Consider the following 12,793-nt stretch of genomic DNA (forward strand, 5'->3'; position numbering starts at 1 on the left):
GTTAAGAACTCAGTGAGGAAAACTTATAAGAGTTGGTGAACAAGTGGAAGCAGAGAGCACATGCCAGGATGGTCCCCCAGTTGTTAGCTTAGGGATTAAGAGAATGGTGGTACCACTCTCTGAGACAGGAAATAAAGGACGAGTTATGAATTTGTTAAGCATACTGCTTATCATAGCAATGAGAAACTACTACATACTAAGAATGTAAAAAAATACATCAAAATCATTATCATTGCATTTCCATTCCTCTTAGACACTTATGAAAAAAGAACTATTTTCTCCTAGGGCCAATTTTTCTATGGTCCATGATTGCTAGATTGTCAAAGGTCATTAATTCTACTCTAACTTTCTAAGCTAAGTGAAAGGGGTCTCATGGGTTGTACCTTTGTTTCTTAGAGACAAACTATGGAATGAGAACGTAAAGGAGCTGCTGCTCTAATGGGAAATGGGTGAGTTCATTTTTCTAGAAACAAATCTCAAGCAGAATTAAATGCAGTACGTCAAAATGTCCTGACACATGGCCAAGGTCCACAAAGCTGCAAAGACTATGACTCCATGGTGGCTTCCCAATGTCTCAGCACAGCAGTTTCTGTCAGTAGCATTAGGAAATAGCACAGGTCAGCCATCCATGAGTCAAACCCCAGTCACTCACTGGCTTAAAATCAAGAAAAAAAAAAATCCTACTTTATACTTACAGTTGTTAGAGCTACATTGCAGCTAATGTATCCAAAATGAGATAAACATTTCATCTAGTTCAACAACATCACCACCATTGTGGAATCAAATCTCCTCTACGTAGTATAAAAGCAATGTTAGTCTTAAGAATTTTTCAATTTTGAATTAACAAAGAATATTCAAAATTCAAGAAATTTTGAGTCAACAAAGAATATTCCAAACCCTCATAACTATACAATGTAATTAAATTTGTAACATTTCTAGGTCTAAAAGAATACAATCAACAAGTTATAGGGCATATCAGAAAGAAAAAAGTTTACCCACAGGGACAAAAGGAAAAAATATATATATAAAATATAAACCTATAATTGCAGCTTAAAATAAAATTTAAAAACAAAGAAACAAAGTTACAACTATATAACTTTAAGCATAAATTTATAAAGCTATTTATCTTCTGACTTTATCTAGTCTGAAAATTGGTCAAGTCAAATAATTCTACTTAAAGGATCAAGTATAGCTATCCTTAATAATTAGCCAATGAGGTACTCATTTAAAAAAAAAAAAAAAAAAAAAACAACCCACATTGGTATTCAACTTATTTCAATAGAATATGAAATTAATTTTTTATAAATATTAAAGAGAGCCACATTCCAATTATGACACAGCCTCTTATTAGCTCTCCAAGCTTCAGTTTCTTTTCAGAATTCGGTTAACCATCTGTAAAAGGGTAATAAAAATATTAACTCCCAGGGGAATTGTGCTGATTAAATGAGAAACTACAAGTGATAGGCACCTCCAAAAATGAGGAAGGGAAACTTAAAGATGAGTTCTACTTCCAGTCTTACAAACTCCAGAATGAAAAGTGATTCTGGTTCCCCATCATTAAAATGGTGGGACAACTTAACCACACGGCAGTTACCTACTTTGTCTAACACTGAAGTCTGAGAACCACCGATCAGAGATGAAAAACCTCATACAGCCTTTCAGCTAATATCATACCACATGCATGTAGGGAGGTTACATTCCACATGTTGGCACGAGGTCTCTTCAAGCATAAAACCAAAAACAGAGATGTGAGCTAAAATCGAGAGACTGAACTGAAGCCTGTACACTAAATCTATTTCAGTAAAAGCAGAAGGACAGGTGAGTTATAGAATGAAGCATGGGAGAAAATCAGGACCCGATTTTCAAAGATAATGAAAAATGCATAACTAAAGGATCCCGATTCAATCACTGAGTTCTCCAGGAAGACTTTGTGAAAATGTGAGCAGTGCTACTTCATGTCTATGAAGATGGGCTTTTTAAACAAGGGCTAACTCAATTTACCAATGACTCTTAACCAAAAAGTTACTATCGTGACCCTAAGCAAGACTGGTGTTTTCCCACTTGTGTTTCACCTGTATTTTTTTACTGATTCAAAAGCAGTTCAAACATTTTCAACTTAAGAGTTATTAATGTACTGATTACTCTACTATATGGTAAAATGCCATTTATATTTAGTGCATTTGAAAAGTTGAATCTAAGCCGTAATAGTTTACTAAATAAAAAGTCTTCATTCTTTAAAATAAAAGTAAAACTGAGCTTAGGGAACAACTTTCTGGTAATAAAAAAAGCTTTTCTGCCGGGACCGATTTGGCTCAGTGGATGGAGCCGGCCTGCGGACTGAAAGGTCCTGGGTTCGATTCCGGGCAAGGGCATGTACCTTGGTTGTGGGCACTGTGCAAGAGGCAGCTGATCGATGATTCTCTCTCATCGACGTTTCTAACTCTCTATCCCTCTCTCTTCCTCTCTGTGAAAAATCAATAAAATATATATTAAAAAAAAAAAAAAAAAAAAAGCTTTTCCTCTGCCTTTCCCGTTATGCCTGATAATACTGACACCACCACCACTGGCCATCGAAGCTGAAAAAGATTTTATTGACTCACACTCAATTATAATGCCAGAATAAAAGCTCCATGGAGACATTACCAGACTTTTCAATTCACTTCACTAACACATGGCATTGTTTTATCTATACTCTTTTCTGAAAGTTCTGAACCAGTCCCCAGGAATTAAAGAAATCAGGAAGTGGGCAAATAACACCTTCATGATTCACTGTTTACTGCTTGCTTTAGAACCTACCTGTTGGGCTAATGGTTGTGTGCATGCATTTTAAAATGCTCAAATTTCTTTTCTTGAATTAAACAATCCAGAGGTAGACAATGTGTCATAGTTATCACCATTTTATTCAAAATATGCTCTATTTCATTTACTCCAACGACAGCTTCTAAGGTATGTTAAGATTAACAGAAATCACAACCGTTTGAAGGGACCTCATATAATCTTGTTGCTTTACATCCAAAATGAGGAATTCTGGAAGAGCACTACTCCAAAAAGTATGGAATTATACATTTTTTACTTAAATTTGATATAATTTTACCAATACTTCTTCAACAAAATGTTTTAAATGTACCTGTAACATGTCAAAGGGTCTCAAATTACTAACACACACACATACACACATATGCCAAGTAAGAATGAAAAAGCGAATGAGCCTTACAGAATTTGGCCTGACTTCTTGGTTGTAGAGATGAGAAAACAACGTGGTTCACCGCCCTACCCATGACAACATTGGGACTAAAATCTAGTTTCCCTTCCACAACATTAAACCTCATGCGGTTCTTTCTTTCTGATTGATGTCCCACATCATCTCATCTTCAGAAGTCTTTTTGCCATTAAGACATAATTAAGGCAAAATAAAGCACCTCTCTAGGTTTTACCTTTAAAATAAATAAAATCTGTAAAAGCTGGAAGAATTTAACTAGATATTACATCAAACGCATTTTATTTTCCCGGGATGGCACATGCTATATTATTATTATTATTATTATTATTATTATTATTATTACCATCACAAGGAAGGTAGTGAATTTTTTTAAGCACACATACTAGCATACGAAGCTGAGGATCCATTTGACACGTTTTTAACTTACCCTTAATTAGCCTTAGTCCTCTTTACAAGACTAACTTTGCACTATGAATTATAACCCGCCCACAATGACCTTGATTTTTTTTTTCCTCCCCTTCCTGGACTTTTATGGGCGACTATATTGCAATATTTTCAGGTTAATAACCGGTCACGTTCTCTCAGCCCTAGAGATACACACATCCTCCACTCGACTCACCAGGGATCCTACACCGTGGCCCAAATATAGCTTGAGAACGACCACAACTTTAAATGGACTCTCCGGTTAAAACCCAGACCTATTAAAGCGCATGGTTAACAAGTGCACACACTGCTGCCATCCACAAGCCATTTCCTCCAAACCAAACCACTCTAGGATCCCGGGGAGGGAGGCGGGGAGGTCGATACAGGAGTAAACTCTCTCTGCTCCTGCTGATCCTCTGCTGCAGCCTGGCACCCCCGCGACCTGGAAATGAATGAGAGGCTGTGGCCGCCTGCACCTGAGCCCGGCGATCCCGGGTATCCAGGGGGGAAACAAGTAGTTCACAAGCGAGAAACTCGGGGCAGAGCTTCAATGCATTAAATATCAACAACAATCATAATAAACACCTACCCCGATCCCCTGGACTAGAGCAGGAACCCTCCCAGCTCCTGGGAGGAGCAGCAGGCGGGCGGGCGGGCGCCGCTCCGGCTGAAGATGCTCCAGGGAAGGCCGGGCCGGGCCGCGCGAGCGGGGCGCCAGGACCCCGGCCCCGCGGCGCGGGCGCAGGTGCGGGAGCCGGCGGGCGCGGCGGGAGCGCGCAGGTGAGGGCGGCGGCGGCGGCGGTGGCGCCCGGAGCAGGCGCGGGGGGCGGGGATGGAAGGCGGGGGGCGGCGACCCCGCGCCCGCACACACTCCGCGGCGCGGGCTGCTCTCCTCTCGCCGCCGCCGCCGCCGGTGCGTGCGGGCGCCAGCGGCTCCTCCAGCTCCTCCTCCTTCTCCTCCTCCTCCTCTGGCGCCGCCGCCGCCCAGCCCGCGCTCCTTTTCCGCTTCCGGGAGTCGGAGCGCTGGGCCGGTGGGGTGACCCTCCGCCCTGCACCCGCCGCCCGCCACGCCGCCGATGGAGCCGGCTGCCGCCCGCGCCGTCCCGCTTCGCCCGGGGGCCGCGATGGGAGCCGCCGAGGCCCGAAAGACCGCCGATCGCGCGAGCGCGCGCGCGGACCTAGGCCGCGAGCGGGCCGGACCTCCCATCACCTGGACACACCTGGGCGCCTCTAGCCGCCTCCTATGCCGCCTTCCCAGCTCTGCCCAGGCCGCCTTCCGCTCTGTCCCCACGCCCAGGGGGACAGGAGAGAACCTTCCTTTAAGGATGGCATTTACCCTTTATTCTTTGAAGGGAGAGATTGCTCCACCGGCCTCTCGCCCTTTAAGGCGCTCTGAAGGTCCTGCAACCTCTTGCTTCAGAGTGCATGCAGCCCGCAGCATCAGCATCCTGCGGGAACTTCCTAGCCATGCAGTCTCAGGCCTGCTGAATGGGCATCTGCATTTGAACACCGTCTCCTTGGCCATGACTACGCGTGCACCTTAAAGGCAGAAAAGCACTGGACTCGAGTTCAAGGTCTTGCCCCCTGCGGACCCTCTGTGGGACAAGAGCCAATGTTGCCCCAGCCATCCAAATTTTTTCCTAATGCTGTCAGCAGCCTAAATGGAAACCCAAACAAATTTTACTTAAGATTTCGGGATATATGCAAAAGTTGCCGGCTTTCCCATCCTGCAACCTAGGAAAAATAAATGGATTCAACAGCAAATAATCCACCTCCCAATTGGTTTCTTATCAAATATCCAGGGTGCACTAAAACCTCCCCTTTCCTCCCTCAGCTCAACTGAACTGTACTTTGGGAAGGTTAAATATTTGCAGTAATCCGGAGCTAAATATTTTTTTTGTCTGTATGGCAACGGAGATAACATATGAATGGAAGAAATATTAACCTGCTGCATAAATTCTGAACTCCTTACAAGGATGGGATGCCATCAAAAGCCCTTCACAAACGGGTCTCTACCTACCTCTCCAGATCTAGCTCTAACCACTGACGTTGTTCATTTACCCATCCAGAATGCTCTCCATCTTCCACACTGACGATCTTAATTATCATCCAAACTTACAAATTAGCTCCAATCCTGCCAGCCCAGAGTTCTCTCACTACACTTAAATCATACACACTGTAGCTTATTTTGGGCCCTTACGTTACTTTGTATTACTCGGTATTTTTAAATGTGTTATGGTCTAGTTTCTGAATGGATTACCAACACCTTGGGACCTTAAAGACCTAGTCAGTGGTTATCAAAGTGTGGTCCCCACATCAGCAACATAAACATCACCCGCGAACTTGTGAGAAGTTTCATATTCTCCAGCTCCATCCTACATCTACTGCATAGAAACTTGGGGGTAAGGCCAGCTATCGGTGTTTTAATAAGGCTTCCAACTGTTTCTAATGTTCTCTCAAGTTTTAGAATTACTAACCTAGAATATTGTCTCTACCCCCATAGGAATTCAGTGGCATGGTTTGATTTTGCTACAGGCAAGTTTTATTGCCTTTCAGATTAAGAAATAACCTGCTCAGTTCATGCATAATTAGTTGGAAAGCTGTGGCAATTGCTTTTGGAAGAATTATCTCTGATTTTCATTGTAGTAGGATGTTTCTTTGAAAATAAAGAAATACTACAGATAACTAGTCACGTTAGGGGAAAAGGAAATATATGGAGTTTTATCTCCTATGGGCAGGTAACTGAGTTGCATAATGTGGCTCCATTAGCCAACCCTTGTGACAAACAGTAATGTGTGGCCAATGATCTCAACAGGTGCCAAAATGAAAATTAGTGGACAGGCATGTGAATGAACAGGATAGTTGAAAGTGTACTTATTTTTCATGCCTTTCCCCCCCCATGAGTTAATTTGTCTCTTCAGCCAAATCAATGCCACAGAGAATTTTCTTCAAAAGGCATGGAAAGAGAGAAGTAGCAAGAAAAAACACCCTGAAAATCATGAACTTCATTAGCATGGGGAGTTAAGAAGTATAATCAAGGCTCTGTCCCTATCAATTCCTTATACTGAAGGTCAAGTCCCCTAGTTCTATCATGTATGATAAACATGACTATATTGTATTGCCAGTCATGGATGGAGACACCTGGTCATAATGAGAGAAGAAGGGAGATACAGCATCATGTAATCTTTTGGGGAGCTCTTCTATTTACTGTGAGATGGAGAGAAGAGAGATGTCGCACACTATTTTTCCCCCACCAGAATTCTAGTCTACTTCACAGTGCCTGTGCCTGATGGAAACATAATTATTAATCAAACTAATATTTATCTGGGAATTGAAACAATAGACAAGGGCAAGTAGCATTGCTACCACTGCCAACTTAGCTTCTCAACAAAGGGCATTTATGTGGATCAACTCAGCCAACTACTGTGCTCTGTGCCATGACTGAGGAGGACTGGATTTTACCATAATTTCCAAAAGTGAGTGTAAGTACAGTCCAGAGTTTAATCAGTACCGGCTAACAGCCCTTGGCAGCTTTGGGTGGATGGCGTTCTCCACCTGCCCATCTGGGTACCATGCCCTACACACCCACATTTGATGCACATTCATGATTTCTTGGTTGCTTATAGTCATCCCCTCCATCTGTTTGAGTGGCAGAGTGCCCATCCCTCCACTGTCTCTATTATAATAGTGGTCCTTAGCGTCTTGTGGGTGACACATCACTTTTAGCATGTGATGAAGGTTGTGAACCCTTTTCTTAACAAAACAAACACACGCACACACAATGATAAAAATATATTCACATATATATTTACATGTGAAGCTTCACAAAATGTTCCACCTTCCCACACCTGCAGAGACCATGAACACTAGGTTAAGAACTTGGCCTAGGATGAGGAGAGCAGGTAAAATGAACGACTTTTTCCCCCCTAAATGTCAAGGATAACTCTAAAAACCCACTGTGCCCTTAGGAGACAGTGCAAAAGCAATGCTACCCGAGTGACAACGAAAGTGCTCTGGGGTTGCTAAAGAAGAGCTAGTGGGATCAGCAGGTGATTCAAGAGTGCCTTCATGCCCTTATTCAGTTTGGCTGAGGTGTGCAGGAGGCAGCTGATCAATGTTTCTAACTATCCCTCTCTCTTCTTCTCTGAAAAAAATCAATAATATACAAATATATATATATATATATATATATATATATGTGTATATATTTTTTTTTTAAAAAAAAGAGTTCCTTCATGAAAGAAAGTTCTTGCAGCAGACAAGTGACAGTAGTATTTTGAAGAGACAAAGGATCCCTCTATGATGAGCGATAGTGTAAGAAAAAGCATGGAGACATGAAAATGCAATGGTCCATCTAATGTGGCTCAAATGCACATTACACGGAAAGATAGAGAAGGGTGTGGAAAGGTAGAACAGAATCCAATCAGATGAGCTTCAAATACAATGCTATTTTCAATGAGGAGCCATGAAACTTTGGGAGTAGGATAATCTAATGTAGGGAGACAGTGAGGGCAGCTAGCAACCTTAAAAAGCTGAGGCCAAGCCACGTGGCTTCAAAAACAATTCCAACTTAGGGTTACTAATAACCTTTTAAAACGCCTTCCACTCTGTCTGATGATGCTCCTGCCCTCGCTGTATCCAGGTGAATGACCAGGTGAGTGTAGAGTCCAGGACCCTAAAGAGTTAAAATCTGTTTAGAACGGAAAGAATGCCAGTGGCTTGGATGAAAAAGAGAGGAGAAAAGAAAAGCCTTGCCACTAATCTTGGGCTGGGAGAATACACACAGATAAAGCCAGCTGCAACGTTAATAGAAAATACTCTTTCTGCCAAGGCCATGTAGCAGTTTTGCGTTAGTTACCACAATGACCCCCTCTTGGGGTGATTACTGACCCATGATGCCACAGGCTGCTTGCTCTTTTCATTTATTACTAGAGATTCCCAATTTCTCAGCCACCTTCACCTGATGACAGCACCCAGTTCCTAGTTCATTCCTTCTATTTCGAATCCCAACTCAAAAAAAAATGAATCCAAAACTGACCTCTCCTTCCCGTAGATTACCTTCAAAATCTTTCAGTGGGAGCCCAAATCACAAAAGACGCCTTGCTCCTCATGCTTTGCTAATGGCACTCCTCCGAAGTGCCCTCCTGCAGTGCAAGGCAATAGGTTTTATTTTATCAGGTAACAGGCTTGCTCCTGGTAGTCTTTGGCTGATTAAGTTTTAACTACCCATTTGATAATGAGAGCCGCCCATAATCAAGGTTCAAAGTCAAAGTTCTTCAGGAAAGAGGTCTCCCTTTCTGGGACAATGGCACAATAAAGTAGCTGCCATTCTCAGCAATGAGACTCAGCTGTTTCATTCTTCCAAAACGGGAGGAAGTGATGCTATGGGCAGGTCACCCTGATTCCTCACTCTTTGGGGAAATGTGTGTGAAGTTATAAGGCAGAAGGGAAAAGTGCTTTTTAAACCCTTTTTGTAGCAAGTTTACAGCATAAATATCTTTCAGACAAAAAAACTATATAACCAAAGACAGGTAACTAACTTAAAAAACAAAACTCGACCCTTTAAGGGAAAAAACCCCACTATAATTTCTTTATGTTCTGTTCAAAACTCAGTGGCCTATTAAAGCTCAAAAAATAATACATATATATATTTATCATAACGATTTCTCACCAGTTATATGCCATGACAGCCAGATGGTAGGACTACATGTCAAGTAACATTTTTCTGTGAAACAGAAATTTCCAGATATGATGTCAAAATAACTTGTAAAAGCAGTCCATTAGCAGATCAATACAACTATCAGAACTCAAATGTGTATTTCTGAATGACTAACAATTCACTTGTGAAAAGTACATATGATTTTTAACAATAAAATATTTTTTATTTTTAAAATATATACTTGTCTAGCCTTTAAAAACTATTTTTGCGAGTAGTCTTTTTTTTTTAAAGAAAACAATGAATTTAAAGGGAATTAACAGAGATTCAAATAAATAAAATGGGTCCAGAGGAATGAGGGAAAGTACTGCACTGGTTCAATGTATAGAACACCTTAAAAATGAGAACACCTTCCTATCTGAGGATGCCAAACTCTTTGATGAGTGAGAGTTTCATTGAGAGATTTCATTATAATGAAAATATCAAAAGAAATGTGGGAAACCTGTGTTTGTTGCCAAGACAAGAGAAAATAGAGAAAAGGAAGACAAGCTAAAATTAGGAACTTAAAGAATGGGCAAATAATCCTAACAGGAAGGTTAACTTCAGTAAAAGAAGAAACAGTTAATTCTCAAAGTCAGAAGCACAGCAAGAGCCAGAGGGTGACCAAGGGGGAGATTTTGAATGGAGAGGAGGGAAGCTGAGATTCAAAATTCAGTGGTTTCCATCTCCATGTAGACCAAAGAACAGGAGGTACCCAGCTTTTAGAGAGGGAAAGGAAAGAAGGGAGTGAGTGCTTAGCACCAGGAAAGAGATGAAGGCTCACAGGGCTCGTGTGGGGAATAAAATAATCTGAGTGCTTCAAGGAAAACCCAGGTTTCAAAGGGAATAAAAACAATATTTCCTGCTACAACCTATGCCTCCAAAACACTTTGGAGAACTAACTTTGGTTGCTTTCCAAATATACTAACTCAAGGAGCCTGCTTTGGGTTCATGGTATCTACATCTAACATGGAAAATTTAGACCACCTGATAATTCAACTTTTGACACCCTGCAGTGCCACAGAAGAAAGCCTTAGCTGGTAAAAATGTGGTGGACATGGAGTAAAGAGAGATATCTGAGAACATTTCATAGGTGGTGCAGGCTCAGAGTGTCATAATGGAGAACAGCACGGGGCAAGCAAGCACGTAATTGAGGACTTCAGGGGAAGCGATGGGGAAAGATTAGCCAACTACTTAAAATGACTGCATTTTGGGTTTAATAAATACCTGTGCTGTTTTGGATAGCAGCCAAATCATACCATGTTTCCCCGAAAATAAGACATCCTCCGAAAATAAGACCTAGTGCATGGAAAGATAAGACATCCCCTGAAAATAAGACCTAGGGCAACTTTTGGAGAAAAAATTAATATAAGACACTGTCTTATTTTAGGGGAATCAGGGTAGATATGCATAACACACACACACACACACACACACACACACACACACCATTTCTGCTGATATCTTTGTCCTTTGCTCTCTCAGTCAAGGAGTAACTTTCACTGGTCCTGCATTACAAACACAGAAAGTCACTCCCAAGTTCGTATCTGTTCTAGCAAGCAACCTTCTTATTCACTCCCTTTTCCTAGTCAGCTCTTGCTGTGTGGGAAGGATGTGGAAATAAGACCTTATGGAACTATGTAGGCAGTGAAATGGGGATTACCTTAGGTTCAGAAACTCCCTTTCCCAGGAATCACCCCCAGGCCTGGGCCTGTGAAAACCTGCATTCTCAGACACTTTTCTGAAGCAATCTGACCACAGTGCACTGCCATGCGCCAAGTGCATGTGATTCACCCAGTGCCATCCTGAAGTCTTTCACGGGCACACTGTCAATAGGAAAAGAGCCTGTTAAAATGGCACATGTGCAGCAGCCGCTGATGCTGTTTTATGGAGACCATATTAGAGAGTGCACAGAAGTGTCACACACTACAACTCCCACGATCCCCATTGCCTACAGCTCCCCTGAAGCATGACTCTGAGCCACACCGGTTAACTCTTTAATCACAGCCCAGAATCATTCAACTGATCCTTTACACTGAAGCACATCGTTTCCCTTAAACCAAGTAGGTGGTTAACTCTGCAGAGTGTTGGCTCAGCAGCCAACTTCCTATTGCAAAAGTGAGGACAGGAGGATTTCCTTTGAAGTGTCTCAGGGCAGGAAAGAACATGGGACCTTTCCGAGAGTTAAAACCAGTGTGTGGGAGTGCATCCCAGGAGCTGCCTGACCTGCCTGGCTTCTCTTAGACTCTGTGTCAAGTGGAATGGACATTCTGCACGAGGTGTCCGCTCTGATTTGTAAAATCTACCCAGAGTTAGTTCAAGACTTATTTGGTTCTGCTTGCTCCCCAGTGATCTCTGTCATTAGTCTGACACTTTCACCCCCAAACTTGAGAAAGAGAACTAGATTCTGAATTTGTCTTGAAAATGCAAATGGCTGGATGATACTTTGGAAATAGTGTTAATTTTCGTAAGGGTAATAATGATATCATTATCCTAATTATGTAGGAGAATATCCTCATCCTTAGCAGATGCATGCTGGAGTATCAGGGGAGAAGTGTCATCATACCTGTATTTACTTTCAAATGGTTCAGCATTCTAAAAACACATAGTGAATACCCATACCCACATTTATAAAAACAGAAATAAAAAATACGGCAAAATGTCAACAATTGTCGAATTAAGGTCGCAGCTAACGATATTCTTGATACAATTATTTTCAACATTTTTATATTTTTTTAAAATCTTCACAATTAAAAAAAAATTAGAAAAATGCAGGTCCCTGAGCATACCAATCAATCCGTGGTCCTGGGTGTGGATCCAAGAAAGCATTGCTATAAGAAACCAAAGCAAGTGTTAGGCCCACAAGCATTTGAAAGTTACTGGATTATAGTTCTAAATACTAATGGAGGAATAAGTGCAATAGGTATGTGATTTTTTTTTTTTTTAAAAGAACAACTTATTTGGGGGAGAAAAATCAACTCAATTAAAGACTTCTATTTCCTCGGGGGAGGTGGGGGGAAACCTGCAATTTCATTAACTGGGCAAGAGTAGTATTATTTACAAATCACAGAGAATAACATTTGAAGAACAAAAGAGAGTTTGGGAACAACAGGAAGATCAAGAAGGGTTGGGAGAACAGCACAATGTTTTCATTAAAGAGAAAACCTAAGCAAATGTTCAGAAAGCCTGTGACCAGAATACTTCCGCGATGCCCACCTTCCCATTACCTGGCCCCAGTGGCATCACCTGCAAAGCTTTAAAAATATATTAACTGTTGCCTACTACTCCCTATCCCTTCCTCCACCCATCGAAACAGAATTTCTATATTTTAAAGGCTCAGAGGTAATTCTAGGTTAAGAAGCAATCGTCTGTAGAATGAAACTCTCCAGCCAGGTAAATTATGTCTCCTCAAGGGCAGGAACCTGTCATAGCCATCTTGGTAGCTCAATGGGTCA

General features: G+C 41.8%; 1 protein-coding gene across 2 annotated transcripts in view; it reads right to left on the reverse strand.

Moving 5' to 3' along the window:
- Positions 1-4,711, reverse strand: part of ZDHHC21 (zDHHC palmitoyltransferase 21) — a 49,480-nt gene extending 44,769 nt beyond the window's left edge. The window contains exon 1 of one of the 2 annotated variants that reach the window (XM_084898263.1): positions 4,233-4,711. The gene's annotated coding sequence lies outside the window, so the exon portion shown is untranslated. The remainder of the gene's footprint in view (positions 1-4,232) is intronic. The other variant, XM_084898262.1, reaches the window with a different exon arrangement.
- Between the last annotated feature and the right edge of the window lie 8,082 nt (positions 4,712-12,793).

Source organism: Pipistrellus hanaki (assembly GCF_964339955.1).
Source record: "Pipistrellus hanaki genome assembly, chromosome: 11".
In the NCBI taxonomy this organism is placed as follows: domain Eukaryota; kingdom Metazoa; phylum Chordata; class Mammalia; order Chiroptera; family Vespertilionidae; genus Pipistrellus; species Pipistrellus hanaki.